The 21,207-nt window shown below is 42.5% G+C and overlaps 1 protein-coding gene across 4 annotated transcripts in view; it reads right to left on the minus strand.

The window, feature by feature from the left end:
* Ccser2 (coiled-coil serine rich protein 2) overlaps nt 1–9,965 on the minus strand; it is a 110,184-nt gene extending 100,219 nt beyond the window's left edge. For all 4 annotated transcript variants that reach the window (XM_057769255.1, XM_057769258.1, XM_057769256.1 and 1 more), the window contains exon 1: nt 9,756–9,965. The gene's annotated coding sequence lies outside the window, so the exon portion shown is untranslated. The remainder of the gene's footprint in view (nt 1–9,755) is intronic.
* Nucleotides 9,966–21,207: the final 11,242 nt, after the last annotated feature.

A 21,207-nucleotide genomic window follows, 5' to 3' on the forward strand; every position in this document is an offset into this window, starting at 1 on the left:
ACTCTGCCATCTCAGATTCCTCTCTGCCAACTGGCTCCTCATCAACAAAAATCAAGTCTCATCTCCACCAGTTCTCCATAAACCCAACAGTTAAACCTAACAATAATCAATGAGGCATCAATCTGACACAGTTGATCACTCCCTTTTGTGGAATATTATTTTAAGATGTGTTACATTTGTCTACGCTATGGAACATTTGTTTAAATGATGCAAAGATGTGTCACATTCTTTGATGTTGCATTTGTTTAACTCTGTGAAGCTGTGATTCTTTGCCTGTCTAAAACACCTGAATGGTCTGCTAAAGAGCTGAACAGTCAATAGCAAGGGAGGAGAAAGCACAAGAGTGGCTGGCACACAGAGAGAATAAACAGAAGGAGAAAAAGAAGGAGCAAGAGAACAGGGGGAGGAGGACACCAAAGGCAGCACCCAGCTACATAGCAAACCACGGAGTAAGAATGGTATACAGAACAGACACAGATAAAAGTCCAGAGGCAAAATATAGATGGGATAATTTAAGAAAAGCTGGCTAGAAACAAACCAAACTAAGGCTGGGCCTTTATAAATAATAGTAACACTCCATGTATGATTTATCTGGGAGCTAGGTGGTGGGTCCCCAAAAGAGTAAAAGAGTCAAAGAGTGAAAAAACAAACAACTATACCTTCCTCCCTTATAAAACTTCTTACTTGAATTCATGGAATACCATTTACTCTTTTTTTTTCCTTTTCTTTCTTGAGACAGCATATCTCTGCAAAGCCCTGGCTGTTCTGAAACCACTTACTTTCTGCCTTCACGTGTGTGTGTATGTGTATGTGTGTTTGTGTGTACATGTGTGCCTATATGTGTCTGTCTATTTCTCAGCACTCTAAGACCTTAAGGAATATCTCTGGACTTCCCCAGCCACACTCATTCCCTAACCTATATTAATCAGTTCTCAGGGCATTAAATGTTATCTGCCAATCACAGAAAACTTGTATCTCTAGCCCAGACCTTTGCCCAGATACCTGCAGAGCCCCCATTGCTAACTTAGCATATCCAAAATTAAACTCATCAATTTTTCCCCTAAAACCTGCTTCTTATGCAGTCTTACTTATCAATGTCAACTCTATTCCACTTTTTCATGCCAGATCCAATCCATCAACAAATCATTGTCTCCGTATTCAAAATGAATGCAGAATATAATACTTCTCCCAACTCCTGTCTAAAATCAATGCCATCACCCAAAGGGATTATTGTTGCAGCTGGCTAAATGATCTCACTCATCCCTAATGCTGACATTCTCTACTTAGCAGCAGAGAGAACCACTTAAAACAAGCAAAACCAAGGATGTAACTCTGCAGTTTGCAATTAGGAGAGCCAAAATTTAATCTCCAGAAAAATAAATAAAGTTGAAACTCTTCAGTGGCTTTGAACTTTCAGAGTCTACACAACCATAAATGGTCCAACTCCCCCTACCCAACACACTTCTCAGATACTGTAATAGGAAGCTGTTTATTTGTTCCCGCTGCTCAGCCCCAAAATAATCACAAAGAGACAATATTATTTGCAATACTGTTTGGCCAATAGCTTAAGTGTAATTTTGGATAACTCTTATATCCTAAATTAACCCATCTCTATTAATCTGTGTATTGCCACGTGGCTGTGGCTTACCAGGTAAATTTCTGTCCCCAGTGTCCATCTCTGGCAGGGCGACAAGGCTTTTCCTGACTCCACCTTCTTTTTCCTAGCATTTAGTTTAGTTTTTCCCCGCCTACCTCTATATGCCCCGCCAGGCCCAAGACAGATTCTTCATTAACCAATCGCATTCACAACATACAGAGGAAAATCCCACATCAAGACATACTTTCTGCCAGTCATTCCCTTTGATGCCTCAACTAAAATACCCGTCACTCTGAAAACAGACCAAGTATACAGAATAGGATCTCTGCACCCTATTCCATGTTTATCCTCTCCTCTAAGGAATGGGAAGGTAGCCCAGTCAATAAAGCACTTACTGTATAAGCATGAGGCCTTAAAATCAGATCCACAGCACCGTCATAAAAAGCTAGGCATAGTAACATCTATCTGTAATGCTAGTGCTGGGCAGGTGGAGACTGGAAGCTCCCTAGAACACAGTGGCCAGCTAGTCTTGCTAAACCAATGAGTTCCAGGTTCAATGAGAGACCCTCCCTCAAAAATCAAGGTGGAGATCAAGTGAGGAAGATACTCACCACCCACCTCTGGCCTCCACACACAAATGCACACAACATGCACACACATGCAAATAAGCACATGTCATACCACACTAAAAAATTAAATTTAAAAATATTAATTATAAAAAAGTTTTCTCTTCTAGAGTTTGCACAGACCACACTTATCCTTTAAAATGTCTGCCCAAGAATCAGTTCTGATTAGAGCTTGCCTAACCACCTTGTGAAAAATAGCACTATCCCCCACCTCATTCCACTCATTCTGCCTTACCTCTCCCAAGAGCACTGCAGCAGCTGAGATACTACAAATATACATACTTTTCTTTTGTATTGTCTCACTTGTATGTATGCCCCAAAAGACATATGAATTGTTTAGTTCACTGTATTATGCCAAGCAAGTGCTCATCCATCAATGGTAATGACTGATTCCATTCAGACTTGATCTGTTTTTAAAGTCAGGATTTCAAAAATGAACTATGTAGAAGTTCTAAAGTCCTGGACAAACACTGACTGCAAGACAGGACACACACACAAGTACACAACTCTAGCTAAGGACAAAAATAATGCTAAACACACTATGATGAAGCAGAAAATAGGGAGGGCAAAGAAAAAATGCTTTTCTCCGTTTCTCCATCCCTTGAAAAGAAATACCACCTGACTGTTTCCTGTAAACTGGCCACCAACTCTGTCCAAAATAATATCAACCCCATTCTACACACTTAAGAGCTGTTATGAAGAGTTCCTGCTTTTATAAGCTGTGGTCGTCTGAGAAAACTGGAACTTTCAAACCTAACATTGGCTGCCAAGACATAATGGTCTGAGAAAGGTCTCAAATTTCCACAAAGCACTCAGGCTGCAACCAAATATCATTAATATGATGACAAGAACTAGTCAAAGAACCTTTGATGGCTGCCTCTCTGTCGTCCCTAGTGTATACTACCAGTTCACTCATCAGATCATGATATCTTAGTGTGGGGAGGTGGCTGGGCGGGAAAGCAGGCAACCCAAAGCCATAGGATTAGAAATTGTTCTTCCTTTTGCATTTTAAATGGTGAAGAATGATTGGAATAAAATATTTGGCAACACAAAAGGCTACCATAAGCACATCTGGACTTTTCAATGCTTAACATGAAAACAGGGAACTATGGACCACACCATGCTTCTGCTTCACCAAGCAAAAAGTAGAGGCAAATAGATCTCTGAGTTCCAGGCCAGCCAGGGCTACATAGGAAGACCCCAGCTTATTAAATTTAAAAAAAAAAAGAAGAAGAAGAAGTTAGGAACTAACCAAGTAAAGTTAAAACAATCTGCCATGCATAAATTTATTTAAATGTTCATATAGAGAAAACAGAGATTCTTGATTATTTGCAATAATTGGTGCCATTTTTAAGGCCAATAGTTTTTAAAAAAGAAATGATCCACTAATATTCAAATTAAGTTGCTAATCAACAAAGAAAAATAGGGGTGGGGGGATTCTCATGGATGTAGTCTTTAAGACTCCTCTAGCTCCTCATAGCTCCAGGTGTCAATTTAAGCAACCAGAAATCTCTAAAACCAAAGATTCACTCTGAGACATAAAGCAACTAACTCACCAGACAAGAGCTAAGCTTGAAGACTATACATAACATTTTCTGATTGGTCAATTCACCAAAAAGAAAGGAGCATTCTGATTGGCTGATCTCTTAATAGGCTGAGTCACACCCCAGCATCAGCACCCTGGCAATCAGAAGTTAGAAACAAAAAGAGACAGGAAGCCACAGAATGATGAGAAAATATGGGGGTGGGAGAGCTGTCAGCAGCAACAAAACTGTCACATGAGGGCACATCAACCAGAACTGACTATAGCCTGGGATGGCATTCCAAAGGCAGAGCGTGCCAGTATGTCCTTGGGCTCCCTCACTTGCACTTCCCTCAATTCTGCTATGGCTGTGATATTCCAGGGCTTGCTTTCTTGGTCACTCCTTTCAACTGGATGATCTGTCATTTCCTAGAAGATGATCTGTTATTTCTTCACCCAGTGTCACATTAAGCAGTCTTCACTCATACTTGCTACTCAGCCCTTACCACTGACAAGTACACAATCAGATAGGAATTAGATGTGTCACAGGATTAGGTACAATTTATCACAGAGCAATGGAAAAAGAACACAACAAAACATTATGAGGACACTCCAGCTCAGCTCTTTCCAATCACCACTCTACATTCCCACCTCTTATAGAGGGTTACTCAGTCTTTTCTCTCTCAAAAAATACCTGCGATCTCCACTTCTACCTCAAAGTTCAGACTTTATTTCACATATGATCTAGTTCAATAACCTTCTATAAGAAACACAGCTTAATATATTTCTATGCTGCTACATCAGCCAATTCTCTAAGAGATATTATAGGGTATTTTTAAGACCAACAAATCCTCCAACCGTATTCAAATTAAGCTACTAGTCAACACAAAAAGGTAATTGAAAGAAAAACTTCACCTGTCAGGAACTATTGGTTTGGTTTTTAAAATTTATCTTTCAAATGCCCAGAAGAGAAAGTCCAATCTTTAGCATAGCAATAAGATAATACACATTTGGAACAGTGTCTTCTAAAGACAGACCAGACCCTGTACACTGCTTCCTAAAGCTACTACCTACACTATCTTCAGCAGATTCCTTTATGTGTCATCCATAAAACGATGCTACCAAGAACCTACCTTCTATGTGGCCAGTGAGTAGAAGTAAGAAACACTGCCGTGCCAGGTATTAGTGTAGTTTATCTGGTAACTATTGTTCTGGGCTCTCTTACCTGTGTAGGTTAAATCACTAACCCCCCCACCACCACCAAAAACAGAGCAGATAACAAGGCTTTGATTCGTAGCTTTTAAAACGATTAACAGTTCAAGTCAGAAATGACCTTCTGGTCAACCTTGAATAAACAAAAATTTAAACAAATACACTACATTCATGAACGCTTTGGTCTGCTTAAAATTTATCACAATTTTAATATATTATAGATTTGTTACTTTAAGCAATCAATAAATTTATATTTGTACTTTGATAAATATAAAAAATTGTAATTCACATAAGCAAAAGTCCATTAAGATACTCAAGAATATTTAAAAAGTAATTGGGATATAAGTCTAAAGAGTTGAGAAGCATCCTATTAAATGTTAATAAATATTTGTTCCCATGGTTCATCTTTCAAAAATAAGCACCAAGCAGAAATATGGCTCATGCCTATAATCCCAGCATATGAAGGGACCTGAAATAGGACGATGGCTCTGGAAGTTAAATAAGCATCATGCTTCAGATGATGGGGACCATCATACTCAGCCCTCACAATTCAAAGACAAATTACCAAGGTCATTTATAGCCAATGGGTCTAATAAAATTCTAAAAAGCTACCAAGTCTTCAGTACTTAAAAATAAGACAGGTACGTTGGTACATGCCTATAATTCATGGAAGGCAGGGTAAGAAGGATCAGGAAATCAAGGTCAGCCTAGGTTTCATGAAACTGTTTTAATAAATAAATATTTAAAAAAATAACAAAAGATAGTATTTCACTGTTAATGCTAACACGAAAATTTCCATGAATTTGTGGGCAAGGACAACCTATTCATGGAGAGAAAAAAATAAATTAAAATAAAACTTGCATGTGCCTTTAAATGTTAAACAGAAAGAGTACCCTTACCTTCATCTTTTAAAAAGATAAACTCAAAACAAAAGGTCATGAAAGTATTGACAAAATTAGTCAACTGAATTCTGCTGGAAAAAGTACAAATCTTTCTAAAGTAAATCTAGCAAGAGCTTTTGAAACTGACAAAACCATCATACCCTCTGATGCTGTAATTCCTCCCATGGGCCTTTAGTCTATGGAAAGAAAAAGATGATAAATACATGGCAATATCGTAACTGCAGACTTCCGAACACGACTAGGAGTGGCATTCTAGTAACATCACCAAGGACCTTAAATATACAAACTGTACTACTTACAAAATGAAAAGCAACTTAATGTCCACTTAAAAATAAGTAACTATCCTCTATAATATTGTATAATAATCCAAGGGTATAAAAACTAGCAAAAAGAAAAGCCATCAAATATGAAAGTACAGATTAAAGATTACCAATCAATCAATGGTATAAAATTACATGGAACTAACAAGAAACAATGAATGGTTTCTTTTGATTTTATTTCTTTGACCACTTATAAAACTAAAAGCCTTTTGGAACTACTGATCAAGCCCACTACACTAAGCATATAGTTAAAAACTGACATTTTTGAAACATAAATCTACAATAATCATTTTTTGTTCCTAAAAAACTATCAGAGGAGTAATCAGAGCAGCTCTTCTCACAACACACAAGCTACACATGTAATTTTAGCCATGCTACTTCCCGTCTGTCACCTAATTCCATCAAGACCTCTCTTCTCCATCAGAAGAAACTGTGCAGGATCTCCATATGGTAACCAGAGGATCCCAACACTGAAGTGAAAGCTGCAGCCCAGTTTCTCCCATTTTCCCAAATGAGGTATCATGTTTCTCAGTCACTCAAGGGCTTTAGGTCCCTAGGAGTGGCAGCTAAGGACTCAGAGGAGGAGGAAAGCACAAGCAGACTTCTCCGCAACGCAGTGAGAAACACTCAAACATAAAGTCAGGAGCTTGAATAGAGACAGGGTCAAGCTACTTGAACTTTCAGGCTTTAATTGTGCAAAACGAAAATGTTTTAGCACTCAACCAAAAAACCCGCAAAATCTTTCAACTTTAATATCTCCTATACAACCACCTCTCTCATACCTCATCATGTGATGGGAAAACCTCTGCTAAGATTTAGAGGCTAGGCACCGATGGCTTATTTCTGTTATCCTAACACTCAGAAAGCTGAGACAGGAGCTGCAGAGATCTCAGGTCAGCCTGAGCTCAGCAATCAATTGAGTTCTGGGCTACCCTAGGTTACAATGAGACTCTTTAAAAGGGGGAGAAGGGAACAAGATGGTTTGGTGGGTTAAGGTGCTGCTTGCCAGCCTGACAAAGCTCTCTCCCTAGCATCCACATGCTGGTAAAGCCACTACCACAACTGACCTCCACACACTCTGGCACAGGAACATGAGTATGTGTGAATGTGAACGAACACACACGCACGCCCACACAATAAATGTAATTTTTTAAAATTGGATTTAGAATTAGGATAAAGGGAGTAAAAGTGAACTACTGTGATGAACAAAAGACTTGGTTTGTAGTCCCAGCTCGTCCCTTTCTACCCATATGACTGGGCAAATCACTGCACCTCAAAATGAAGTTCTAGACTAACCCTTACTGGGCATGACCTTCTCATTCCTCCGTCTTAAAGTAGGTTGACTTTTTTCCACCATAATTAGGGTGTCATGCCTATCCAATATCAATTTTTACTTCATCCTTAAACAAATAAAAGTAGTAATGCTGGCACCAGAGAGATGGGTCAGCAGTTCGAAGCACTGGCTCCTCTTCCAGAGGATCCTGGTTCACTTCCCAGCAACCACATGGCAGCTCAGTCTGTAATTCCAGTCACAGGAGTTCTGAATCCCCTACACAGACACTCATGCAGGTACAACACCAAAACACATAAAACTAAAAAAATAAGCAAGACATTTTCAAAAGTAATAATGGTATTCTTTTTTAAGTTTTCTAGTACTGAGAGAAAGGCTAAAAATATTTTGCTTATCGTGACTCGGCATTCAAGCCTGGACCCCTTTCCCCAAAATGCATTTAGTAAATAGGTTTTAGTAGTATGTGCTATACCAGCAAACCTGAAACCCAGAAGCCTGGGGCAAACATATTTAAGCAAATCATTAACTCCCAATTGACAACATTAAGTGTGCAATGGATTGGTGCAACTGGATCAGGGAAAACAAGAGCCGGGATACTTGTACAAATTCAAACTCAAAAAGAGAAAAAAAAAAGTCTTTCTCAAAATCTTTCTCATAAAGTTGTAAGGGCAAAATGTTTACTAGGAAGACAGTTCTGGACAGAGGGGACAGGGAGAGCTATGATCTCCTGTAAGCAGTCTCATGGAGAGGACACGTATATTTGTACATCAAATGAAAATGTAGACAAGCACCAAAAATTGGGAAAGACTGGATTTTACCAACACAGACTATGATGTCACTCAAGGACTTCTAAGCATGGCATTACAGTTCTCTTCTTCCCCAGCACAGAAAAAGCAATGAGGCAACAAGCGAGAAAATTCTACCTGAGGAAAGGTAGAATGAAAAAGTTCCTGCTGTCAGGATGGCTTCGAGCTTTCTTCTTATGGCATATTAAAGGAGCAGCACAAATTACAGGTTAAGGGTTGGAAGTATTTTTAACCTGGAGAGTGAGGTCAATGTTGTTCAGAACAAGAACAAAACACAACCATAAAAACAATGCGCTTTAACAAATTAAGAGAGACAAACATCAATAAAATCTGGAAAGAAGACTGACTTCATCCATGCAAATCACTCATCAATGTTTACATCCTTACCAATTATAGATTACACATTATAAGACAAATTTTGTACTTATCTTTCACATTAAATGTGATTTAAGTTTTTTAGTCTAAATGACGATACATTAATCAAACACCTAAATACATACATCCATTAATACCTAATGTTCTCGACCAAAAAAAAATGATTTCAGATAACTATCCTAAAAAAAATGTAAATGCTCGCTCATGCTCGCTTTCTCTCGTCTGTGATACCGGATCTATGTGTAGCCTTGGCTAGGCTCGAGCTTGTTATGTAGACCAGGTTAGCCGGGAACTCACAGAAATACACCTGCCTCTGCTTCCTGAATGCTGGGATTAAAGGCGTGCACCACTATGCCTGCCTTCCCTCTCTTAAGTGAAAACAGGACATTCCAACCTGGGACGGCAAAGAGTCTGTGCACCAGTAGTTTCTACTGCTAAGGCCTACTCTAAGATCAGAAAGCCTAATTGGCTAGGTAGCAGCAATGATGAATTTGCAATTATTGAAATCTAATGCCAGGCTTTATCACCAACGACTCCTCAAACAAATTACCCCTTCCTTTATTTTGTCAAAAAAAAGGGGGGGGGCTACATTTAAAACTGCATAAAAATAGATTTGAAAAAAAAAGGAGAGGAGGGGAAAAAGCATCTGAACCTATAGCTATATAATATCTATATACCAAATGTAATAAACCAAAGTTCTTTCTCAAGATGTGTTTTAGGGCGTGTCTTTGTTTTGACTCACTGATTTAAAATAAATAAATAAATAAATTCCACTCAGCCCGGGCTGTCAGGTACTTTCCCTTACCAACGCGAGCATCCTGGGTATGAAATCCTAGGGCTTCTCAGCCTCGCCCTGATTTCCCGGTGCAGGAAGGCTACAGCCCCGCTGTCCCCGCGGCCCCTTCCCGTCACAGCACCGCCGGGTAGGGGCGCCCGGCCTGCCCTGCACCGCAGGCGGCTCGGCGGAGGGGGCCGGGGCTCCGAGGGTCGTCCCGGGTCGCTGACGGCCAAGGACGCCCGGCCCTCTACCCGCCCGCGCCGCGCCCCCGAGCCGGGCACCCTCGGGCGCCCCCCGCGACCCCGGCCCTGACCCCCGGCTCTCACCGTGCGGAGGTCGCGCTGCCTCCCCGGCCGCGGCCCGGATGCGAGTCGCCCAGCGACCTGCCGGCCCGAGGATGGAAGAGGGGCCAGGGGCAGTCCCGTCACCTCCCCGTTCGCCCAGCCGCCCGCCCCGCGGCAGCCAGCATCGCCTCCACGGCCTGAGGGAGCGCCGGACTTCACGGACGCCGCGCCCCCTCCCTTGGCCGGCGCCCGCCTGGACTCCGCCCTCCGGCGCCCGCGCACCACGCGTGCGTGGCTCCGCCCCTCAGGTAGTCCGTGCGCAGGCGCGAGTCCAACTGGGCTAGGACACGCCTCCTGGCCCGCCCCGCCCTCGGGCCGGCCGCTCCCAGGCTCCGCCCCGTTCCACTGACCTTGCTTCTTTGGCCGCTGACTCACGGCTTTCCCGGGGTTAACCTTTCACTCCCGTTTCGTGGCTGACAGCCTCGAGATGGCCCTCTGGATTCAGATTTGCTCCTTGACCACGACCAAACCTGTCAGCTCCCGCTCCGGACTAATAGAGAGTGATCTGAACACTGGAGCAAGCAAGACTTCTCACCCTCCTCTATCTACGTTTTGTTTTGTCCGCAGGCGTGCAGTCTGAATCTGTTTGAGATTAAGATAAGACACAGAGAGCTGAGAACTCAAGCTATCCTGTGACGCTGTGGACCTGAATTCCATTAGCCAGAACCAGGTCCGCCTTTCCTTAGGGGCTTTTGTCTTTCATCTCCCTAGTTCCTCTTGGCTGGATGTCCTTGACAGTCACCACTCTGTGGTAACTGGTGTCTATTAAAATCATTGAAGGTGCTCTTTATCTGGCTCTTGACTATATGTTCTCCTTGCTAGCCCCAACAGCTCAAACGAAATTAATAACACTAAAAGTGAACTCGAAATGTCATCCCACCTACTCCTCCAGACCACTGAAGAAACCACCGTGGTAAGGGAGGAGACGTGTGTGCCGGTCTCCCTTTGACCATCAGACTGTTGAAACATTATACTCCAAAGAATCAGAAATTTGAGGCATCTTGTCCTGGGGAAACGGAAACAACCCTGAAGGCCTGGTGGAGGCGGAAACTGCCTCCCAGGATTTCACACAGTTAACTGACAACCTCTCAGACCGCGTTACAGAATAGACTGGAGTGAGCTGAGGAAATGATAGGTCAGTGATGGGCAAGAAAGGCCTTAACTAGGCAGCCCTGCTCAACTTACAACTAGCTCTTGCTCTCATTTAAACGTAAACCTCTCATCAGTACTCCTGAAGGTAGACTTGGTGGTCAGTGGATCACTTTTGCTTCTTCTTCTTCCCTTCGTGGCTGTATTGAACAAGTCTCCTGTCTCTGGGTTTCATTATTACTTGTCTCTAATTGGTCAGTTGAATAGTGATAGAAAGATTAGCTGTGTGGATGATAATGTGCACATTTAAAATGCTGGGAAATATTAGGTCTTCATGCAATACACTTCTTTTAAGATTAAGTAAATCAATAGGAAAGCAACCGCCAGACCCAGGTTTCATGAGATGAGGTTACTAAATGTGCTTTGGGGTTTATGCTACCATCTAAATTGAGAGATGGGAAAGAAGTGGCTCTCCACAGCCTGTCCCTGGGAACTGGGCAAAAGGCTCCATTTTCATCAGTCTCTATAAAGAATCTGGGAGGGGCAGGGTGATCTTCAGAGCTTTGTTTCTCCAAACAACTCGGCTGTTGTCTTGTGACTCTCTGAACGTTGAGGTAATTCTGTGTTTTCCTCGGCAGTTTGCAGTCGTAGGTCACCACTTCCCTTTCTTTTACAAAGGTAGAAGCCTGGCTGAGTGCTTGGTGCATTCGAATTGTTCCAGGCTTCATCTCATTTTCTGCATTCCTATTTTGTCTTTGTCCCAATTTTCTCACTTCCTTGATTGTCACGTTGCTTCTATTTCTATTAGGCACTTGTTTCAGTGTGGTCCCACGGGACTTTGATTCTCGAGATGACTGTGATGACAGAGAGGTCAGTGTGTTGAAAGAAGATTTTCGTTACTTCCATTTCATGAAAGATGGAATGTGACGTCATGCAGGCGCGTATGGAGAAACATTGGTTTGCTTGGGAGTGAAGGGAAAGTCCAGCCCAAAGCCTTTATTGGGCTTTATGTGAGAAAGGAAGAGAGAGAAATAAGAACAGCTTGGGAATGGCTTGTGCAGATAATGACGGAGAACTCTAACCCACAGACACCTCTCCAGTTGTGTGATAACTGACCATGAGTTATTTAGATCAAGGAGACTATGGGCTTGGTTTGTGAAAGTTAGACAAAGGGATGACTGTAATTGTAAACTTGTGATTGGCTGGAGGCTCTCATAAGATTTTTTTCATGTTCATGAAAGCTAGGTTGTCTGTTAGCATGCTAAACAGACCACTCTAAGAAAACATATTTAAACACCATTTTATAAGTATGTATAGGAAAAGATTTTTAAAAAAAATCTGACATCTGAGGAACTAAAGGCTATACATGGTTGAGGTTAAGGATAAGAAGGCAGACCAAGATGGGCATTTGGTTCACAAGTTTTAGCGTGCCTCAGAATCCAAGTAACACAGAATGCTGGCCACCAGCCCTAGAATTTCAAATTCAGTATGCCTGGGGTGGGGCACAGGAATTTTCTGTCAAATTATGAGAGAACTACAGTGCTGCTCTAGGGGTCAGACCTGGAGAGCCGCATGACTAGAATGCCTCTCCAACAGTCAGTCCTACTGGCGGGACACACACTCCAGTTCCCAAAGGGTTGATAAGACACAAAGGTCTAAGGGTCGAAGTGTAACATGCCATGTGCAAAAATATTACAACTGTGGCAACCTTTGACCAGAAAGAACAGCTGAGAGAGCCAGGGTCTGATCAGAGCCCAGGAGCTGGGAAGAAGGACTGAGGGCAAAAACTCAAAGGCAGATGGCACAAACTGAATGACAGGAATGTGCATGCTTTGACCCACCTTCCGTGTGTGTGTGTGTGTGTGTGTGTGTGTGTGTGTGTGTGTGTGTGTGTGTTTTCCCCAGTGTACTGAGTAGGGTCAGAGCAGAGATGGCAAACCAGGTGATCCTGCAGGGCTGTAGCATGGAACTGCTTGGGGGTTTTGTTTACTTTGTTTTTTCAATTTTTTATTTATTTTTTAAAACAATCTTTTTCTCATTTTACATAACAATCCCAGTTCCCTCTTCCTACCCTCCCCCCCACACATCCTACCCACCTGATCCCCATCCACTCCTCAGAGAGGGTAAAGAACTCCTGGTTAACAACTGACATGAACAAGGATGCTTGGGCCAACTGGGCAGGGAAAATCACTTGCCACCAAGTCTGGTAACCTGAGTTTCCTCTCAAAAATGACATAGTGAAAGGAGAGAAATGACTCCTCTAAAGTGTTTTCTGGTTTCCATGGGCATGTACCATGGCATATGTGTGCCAGTAGGAAGGAAGGAAAACATGTTTACAAATTAATAAGGGGAGGCACAGACTTTTTATTTCTGCTCTCCACCAAGTAGAGATCCATCAAGAAGATAGCAAGCTCCCTGTGTGATGACACATGCATTTAATCCTAGCACTGAAGAGGCAAAGGCAGGTAGAGCAATGTGAATTTGAAGCCAGCCTGATCTATATAGCAAATTCCAGAACATCCTGGGCTACCTAGAGAGACCCTGTCTCAAAAACAAAAAGACAAACCTCAAAAGAAGGTGATTATCTGCACCAATGTAGATGCTCACCAGATACCAGGGTACTCAGCTCCTTGCACACCTGGCCATTCGTGTGTTAATTTGGTAAAACTATAAATTTTACAAATAAAGACAAAACCTCACTAATTAGTGGTTAAGTAAGTTTTTCTACTGGTTTTCCAGTGGTCCTTGGGCATGAGTACCCCTTAAGACATATAAACACATTCTCTGCAAATGCCATCAGCTGATGCCTCCAATTTTGTGATTCATCATTATAGGAAACAACTTGATATCTCTGTTTTGTTCATTATGTCTGCAGAGAAATTACTAAGATGTTGATCTGGGAGGTGCCATGTGCATGCTTCTTGTTCCTTTGCTTTTGTAGAGGCAAATTATTTAATTTTTTCTTCTGCAGAAATTTGTTAAGACTTTTTGTCTACTGTCTTTCCTTTGGACTGCCAACCAGAGGGGGACTTATCTAATTAGATCCTAAAGCTTGCCAAATTCTTTGAGTGCTTAGTCATAAGCTCCTCTTTGGGGAGTGGGTAGCTCATGAGGATGTGGACTCACAAAGTCTGGGTTCCAAGCAGTCCTCCCAAGAGGCAGGATGTGGCAGCACTGTCTCCTCTAGGGCTGCTCCATCTGCTCTAGTGAGCTACTAGTGATCCCCCTCCTAGATATCTACCAAAACTCCCCATGGAGCTGTCTTGATATTCAGATCTAGTCCAGGCTACATGGCACAGATGGGACCTCTTAAGGATGGGCCAGGATCCAGGGCCGCTCTCATCCTGTCTCCTCCCAGACAGTTCTTGGCATTCCAGTCCTAAACCTGACTGACACTGGGCTGCAAATGGTCAGTTTGTTTCTCCTCTCTCCTAAGGCTTACAGTCCATTCAGGAAAAGTTCCTCTTAGAGGATTTACAGCTATGAACACAGAGGAAATGTCTTCAGAGTTAAGGAAGGCTTCCCAATGCTATGAAACAAGGTGGCCAACCTCTCCTAGAAGGGAAGAGGAAATGCCTTCACTCCTCCCTGTGAGTCACTTACTGTTCCTAAGAAGGGACAGAAGGCCACTTGCTAAAACCACACAGACTTCAGTAAGGCTTTACATTTTAAGCCTACGATAAAACATGGTATTCCATGTGACTCTGATAGCAGATGCAAATGTGTGTCAACACAGAAACTGGGTATGGTGACATATGCCTATAATCTTAGCATTCAGAAGACAGAGGCAGGAATGAGGGTTGTGAGTTCAAGACCAGTCTGGAGCAGGACCTGAGAGAGAGAGAGAGAGAGAGAGAGAGAGAGAGAGAGAGAGAGAGAGAGAACTTCTTTGTATCAAAACTAAGTTTGTTGATTGGGAGTGGGGGCAACCCTCAGGCTAAGCTCCCAGTCCTCTGTGTCACTTGCCATTGAAGCTTTGGGTAAGTTGCTTTATTGCTCTATGTCCCAGCTTTAATAACTTCAGATAAGGAATAGATGAAGTTGCTCTGTGATTTCAATAAGCAAACATACATAAGCCCGCGGAACAACGGCTGGCACGTAGAAAGTTCAAAGTGCGAAGTAACATGCTCCCGTTGATATAAAAGATGTAAAACAGAGAGCATTTCATTTACACTCCTAGTCAGATAGGCATCTTAATTTGCCAGGGCTTCCACAAACAAGCACCCCAGGCAGAATGATTTAAACAGAGATGAACATTCTTGCGGTTCTGGAGGCTGGAAACCTGACATTAAGATGTCTGCAAGACATCTGGCGAGGTGTCTCAGCAGATAAAGACCCTTTTCACACAAGCCTAGTCACCTAGATTCGATCCCTTGGAACCCATGTAAAGGTAGAGGGAGGGATCTCAGTCCTTGAAACTGTCCTCTGACCTCCACATGCATAATATCTTTAATATATTAGCAAGGTTGGAATAATTCTGAAGCATCTCTTCTTAGCCTGTAGATGCCACCTGGTCTTTCCTTTGTGTCTGTGTTCTAATCTCTTTGTATAAGGACACAACTTGTGTGGGGTTAGGGCCTGTGCTGAAGACCTTATTTTAATTTTGTTATCTCTTTAAAGCCTCCATCTCCAAATAACATCACATTCTGAGCAGCTAAAGGTTAAAATAACAACACAATTTTAGGATGCAACTCATAGGATGTGCCCATAGTGGCACAAAAATAGAATTTCCCTAATTTGATATAGTCAGCCTTTATTTTCCTCTTGAGTTTCTACTGCTGTTTGTGTTTGTCTCTACTTGCTGGTTTGTTTTAGGAAACATTATGAAAATATCAATCAGTTTCTAAACTTGGTTTTTAGGTAACCTTCTGAATAATATCTTTAAAGAAGTCTGGAAGTATTATTATTTTTATTAAAAGGCTCAGTGTCCATGGTTGCCCCACTTCCTGCTTCTGACTATAGGATGGGATCTGGCTCTATAAGACAATGGCTGTAGTTTTCTGAGTATTGTAGAGGAGAGGAGGAATTAGCGTAATCAAGAACTGTCTTCTTCCTTTTCTGATGGCTGAATCCTTGCCTATCCTTCCAGGTGGAAAACTCCGTCAAGGTGACAGGAAACACCAATCTATTGACTCGTCAGCTCTCCCTGGACGACTCAGCATCTCCTCTGTTCTTAAAAACAAAGAGGACTCCTCTGAACCCTGGCATCATACTCAGTCTTGCCCTAAGCAGTTGACTCAAGGGTGCGCCAAGTAACAAAGAAATGATGGATAATCCTTGGGTAACTAAGAAGCACTCAGAGCGCATAGTTAGGGGACCAGCCACCAACCAGAGAGACTCCTCGAAATAGGTCAGAGGCTATCATAACCCTGGAGTAGCTTGTTTAGCATGCCCATGTCAGGGATTGGTGCCTGCTACCACATACATGAGAAACAAAAGTGGCTACAACCTAAAACCATAAGAACTACATCCACCTTTAAGCTAAGTCAACAAACACATGCAAACATTGACTAAGGCTGGTGCTAGGGACAATGAGCCATCTAGACACTGACCCGTGAGCCACCTTCCTCACTTCATCCCAGCTGGATTCATTGCCTATTCTATTAAGTCAGTTTGTCTAGAATCCTCCTCAGCTTTAGTGCTTTTCTTTCAATAAGTTTCAATCCTCTGAAACACACCCTGATGCTTGACTATAAATTCTCACTTTTCTTTGTTGCTACCTACCCCTGTTTCCACAGTCCAGAATAAAGTCTGCCTTACCAATTTCTCTATTGTGGGAGCACATACTCATCCCAGACCCCTGACCAGCAGCCAATTCTTTTGAAAGAGATTGAAAAGGGATGTAGATGTGTGTGGCTGCCCAGGTAAAGAGGGACACAGAGTCTATCCCTTATACCATGGGTCCAGCAGGCATGGGGCTGAAGTTCTATCGGCATGTAAATACCCAAGCTGTTGCCCAGAACCCAGCCTCCTATAAGATCATTTCAAGCTCCCTTGCTTCTTCTGCACAACTCCAAGCCCCAAAGGGTTGAAGTGTCATGCTCAGTGATATATCGGTAAGTCGGAAAGCCCCGTCCCAAGATTCAGTGCCAAATTTAAATCATCAACATGAATAACGTTATTAGGACTTTAAAAGCATAATTCAAACAGCTGGCCAGAATTAATTTCTCCCCTACGGAAAAATAAGAAGCACAAATCTAAGGTTGGAATGGGGCATTAGGTTCCCTTGAAACCTCCAGCATGTCCACAGTGTAGCCCTTTACAATGTCCTTGTCCTTGGCAAACTGTATTGTGACTTCTCTGAGGTTTTCTCAGTTAGGCCAAACTCTTAGACTTCCCTGATTATTTTCCCATTGTCCAGTGTAGGCAGGAATCCTGCTAGCAACTGGTGGAGACGAATGCAGACCCACAGTTAGGCAGTAGGCAGAGTTGGGAAAACCCTACAGAAAGACTGTAGGAACCAGAGGAGTCAAGAACACAAGAAAACCCACAGAATCAACTGACTTGGGGTTTTAGGGGCTCATAGGGACAGAACTGACAACCAGGGAGCCTGGATGGGACTGACCTAGGCCCTCTGCATTTATATTACAGTTGTCTAGCTTGATCCTCTCGTGGAACTTATAACATTGGGAACAGGGACTGTCTAAGACTCTTTTACTGGCTTTTGGGACCCTATTCCTAATACTGAGTAAGCTAGCCCAACTTAATACATTGGGAAGTACTTAGTCTTACTGTAGCTTGATATGCCATGCTTTGTTGATACTCATGGGAGGCCTGCTCTTTCCTAAACAGAAACAGAGGAGCAGATTGGAGGGTGGTAACAGAGGGATGTTGGGGAAGGACTGGGAGGAGAGGAAAAAGAGGAAACTGTGGCTGGAATGTAAAATAAATAAATTTATCAAAAAAGAATCCTGCTAGGTTGGTTTGGCTAGACTCCTCCATCCACCACATCATGTCCCCTTCTATCCAAGCAGGTTCCTCACCAGCACCATCTTCTAGGTGATGTCTGAGCTCCAGGCCTGCCTTGAGCAAGAATCCTGTTAGGTCAGTTTACCTGGAATCTCCCTTGCCTTTGATGTTTTCGCCTGGTAATTTTCTAGCCTCTGAGCTCCACCCTTGGCCCTTGGTAACAAATACCCGCTGGTTCGTGTTTTCTATACTGTCACGTTGGTCCTACATAGAGTCTGTCTTGCTGTTTAACATGTTGCATTTGACAACTTTTTCTTTCACAGTTTCACCTCTGGGAGCCAGTCAACATCTGTGTCCCAGGAAGGTAATGAAAAAAGACAAAAGATACCCTAGAAGTTTCTTCAGGAACGCTCCCAAATATGGTCGAAGGACATTTCCTTTTGTATGTCTTCTGCCAAACTTTAATCCATAAACAGAAACTGGTGAATGTGTTCTTTCATCTCTTCAGCCCTATGCGTAGAGACAAAACCCATCACCATAGAAGAAATGGACACTGGATATTGGGGACAGTTTCTGCCTTGGCGAGTTCAGTGCAGTTCAATGCTCAATTCCCTTCCTTTTTACCTTCTTTGAGCTAAGCCAGGGAACTTGAGAGACTTTGCTTAACACAGGATCTACTGTAAACAGACATTTCCTGTCCCAACCATCTATTCCCAAATACCTAGCAGCCACTTCCCAAATACCTGGCAGCTGCTTCCAAAATAATTGACCGAGAGGCTTAATATAAATTACAAATGTTTGGCCAATAGCTCAGTCTTTTTACTAACTAGCTCTTACATTTTAATTTAACCCATATTCCTTATTTCCCCTCTGCCATATGGCAATACCTTTATTAGCATGGCATGTTCATTTCCTACTTCCTCTGCATCTGGCTGGCATCTCCTGACTCCACCCTTCTCCTTCCCATCATCCTCAGTTTATATTGTCCCACCTATACTTCCTGCCTGGGTACTGGCCAATCAGTGTCTTATTAAACCAATTCAAGTGACAAATCTTTGCAGTGTACAAGAGGATTAATCTACAGCATTAATGATGTAATTAAATTATAATCTCATGAAGAAAAGAGAAGAAAACTTACTGACCTAGCCAAGCATATGTGACCATTAAAAATAGAGTAGACTGGAGGGTAAATGCTTCTATACCTGCTGTGGGATAATCTTTTGGTGCACTGTGAAGATCTGTCACTCATATTGGTTTACTAAAAAACTGAATAACCAATAGCTGGGCAGGATTTGGGGGGGGGCAGAAACAGTGCTGGGAAGAAGAAAGGGAGACTCCATGAGACACAGAAGAAGCAGAACATGCAGGGGGAGCAGTAACTTCTGTAGTGGGAGCTGCGGGCTGTGTTCCTGCCGCCCCAGCTCCTGGTCACCTGGCTAGCTTATGCCCCAAAATAACAACACACAAACTGTATTCTTTTAAACACTGCTTGGCCCATTATATCTAGCCTCTTCTCAGCTAACTCTCGCACCTGGACTAGCCCATTTCTAATAATGTGTGTAGCACCCCAAGGTGTGCTTACCGGGAAGATTCTAGCCTACGTCCATCCTGGGTCAGAGCTTCATCGCATCTGCCCTGGGGAAGAGCAGCATCACATCTGCCCCAGAGAGCAGAGCTAAGGCATATGAGCTCTGTAGTAGGAGCTGTGGGCCTGCTTTTTGTCCCGCCCAGCTCCCACATGGTTAGCTTTATACCCGAAATAACAACACACAAACTGTATTCATTTAAACACTGCCTGGCCCATTATATCTAGCCTCTTCTAGGCTAATTCTCATGTATTAATTTAGCCCATTTCTAATAATCTGTGTAGCACCGCTAGGTGTGCTTACTGGGAAAGATTCAGTGTGTCTGACCTGCAGGTCTGGCTCTGAGAGGAGCTGCCCTGCATCTGAGCTCACTTCCTCTTCCTCCCAGCATTCTGTTCTGTTTACTCCGCCTATCTAAATTTTGCCCTATCAGATGGGCCAAGGCAGTTTCTTTATTGACCAATGAAATCCCACATCAAACAACCACGAGCCACATGGCAGGACATAGATTAATAGAAATGGGTTGTTATAAGAACTAGCTGGAAATAAACCTAAGCTATTGTCTGAGCTTTCATAATTAATAACAAGTCTTCATATTATGATTTGGGAGATGGCAGTCAGTACAGCAAAATCCTCCCACAATCTATGAAAAATGTATGCAAAATTTCTATCCTTCCTCTTGATTCCTCTTCAATAGAAATACACAAGAAGCAATGTGTGTGTGTGTGTGTGTGTGTATCTGTTTGTCTGTCTGACTGTCTGTGCCTATGCCTGTGTCTTGAATCAGCCATCAACCCTAACTCTTTAGGAAGTGACATTGTAATAATCTGCTAAGAGATTCAGTGCTTGGGGCTCCTACACATGCTCAAGAGGTGGAAAAATAAAACTACTGTGTAGCCCTGGGCCCTGACTGCTTCTGGTGTAAAATGACCCCTTATTTGTACAAAAGGAAAAGCACACATAGAAACCAGGAAGCATTGCTGATTTGATATTGCTGAGCCTTGCTCTAATAGTGCAAATGCCATTTGTTTGATATGGCTGAGAAAGTTTTGTGATTCTGGGCTCAGTGCCAGGCATCAGCATGTCATTGCTGAAGGTCCACAGATGCCCTTCCAGAAAGAGCCATTTCCCCATTTAGCTCAGCTGTTTGGTGGCAAGAATGAGTGTTCTATGGGCAGTGCTGTCTCATTCTTCTTTACGAGCAGGAAGATCAGACAAAGCCTGGGTATGGTGCAAGCCTCTGAAGGTGGGATGGTTAGCAAGTTGTTCCTCCATTGGAATCTTTTTATTTTAAGTTCATTGGAATCTTTAGTATAAGAAGCCAAGAGCAGGTTTTGCTGGGGTAGTGTCCCAGAGAGTGGCCCAAGTCATTTCCAAGAATCAAAGACGAAGAAATATCAACCCATTAACAAGAACAAATGTTTATCTGTGTATTCAAGTAAAGCTCACTCTAAGTCTAGATATCAAAGGCAAAAGCCAAATACAGAATAAGTAGTATATAGGTACAGTGTGCTGCAATGAAGAAATATAGATGGGTATGAATATTTATAAATTCAAAGGTGAGGCCATCTCTAGGGAGACACTTGAGAAACTGATAATCACATTTGCCTTTTCACAGGGAGATTCTGTTACTATTAGATATGAAATTAAACTTGACTTTCATCATAGGTATATCCTTATGGAACAATACATCTCAATGAAAAATATGAATCAATAAAAGTTAGAAAATAATGATTATAATAAAACACAACTGAAATCAGACTTCCTAGTTACATGTACAACCTCAGCACTCCCCGGGGGTAGATCGAGGAAGATCAGAAGTTCAAGGTCTGTTCATGGATGACAGAAGA

This window comes from Chionomys nivalis, chromosome 5, assembly GCF_950005125.1.
Source record: "Chionomys nivalis chromosome 5, mChiNiv1.1, whole genome shotgun sequence".
Classification (NCBI taxonomy): domain Eukaryota; kingdom Metazoa; phylum Chordata; class Mammalia; order Rodentia; family Cricetidae; genus Chionomys; species Chionomys nivalis.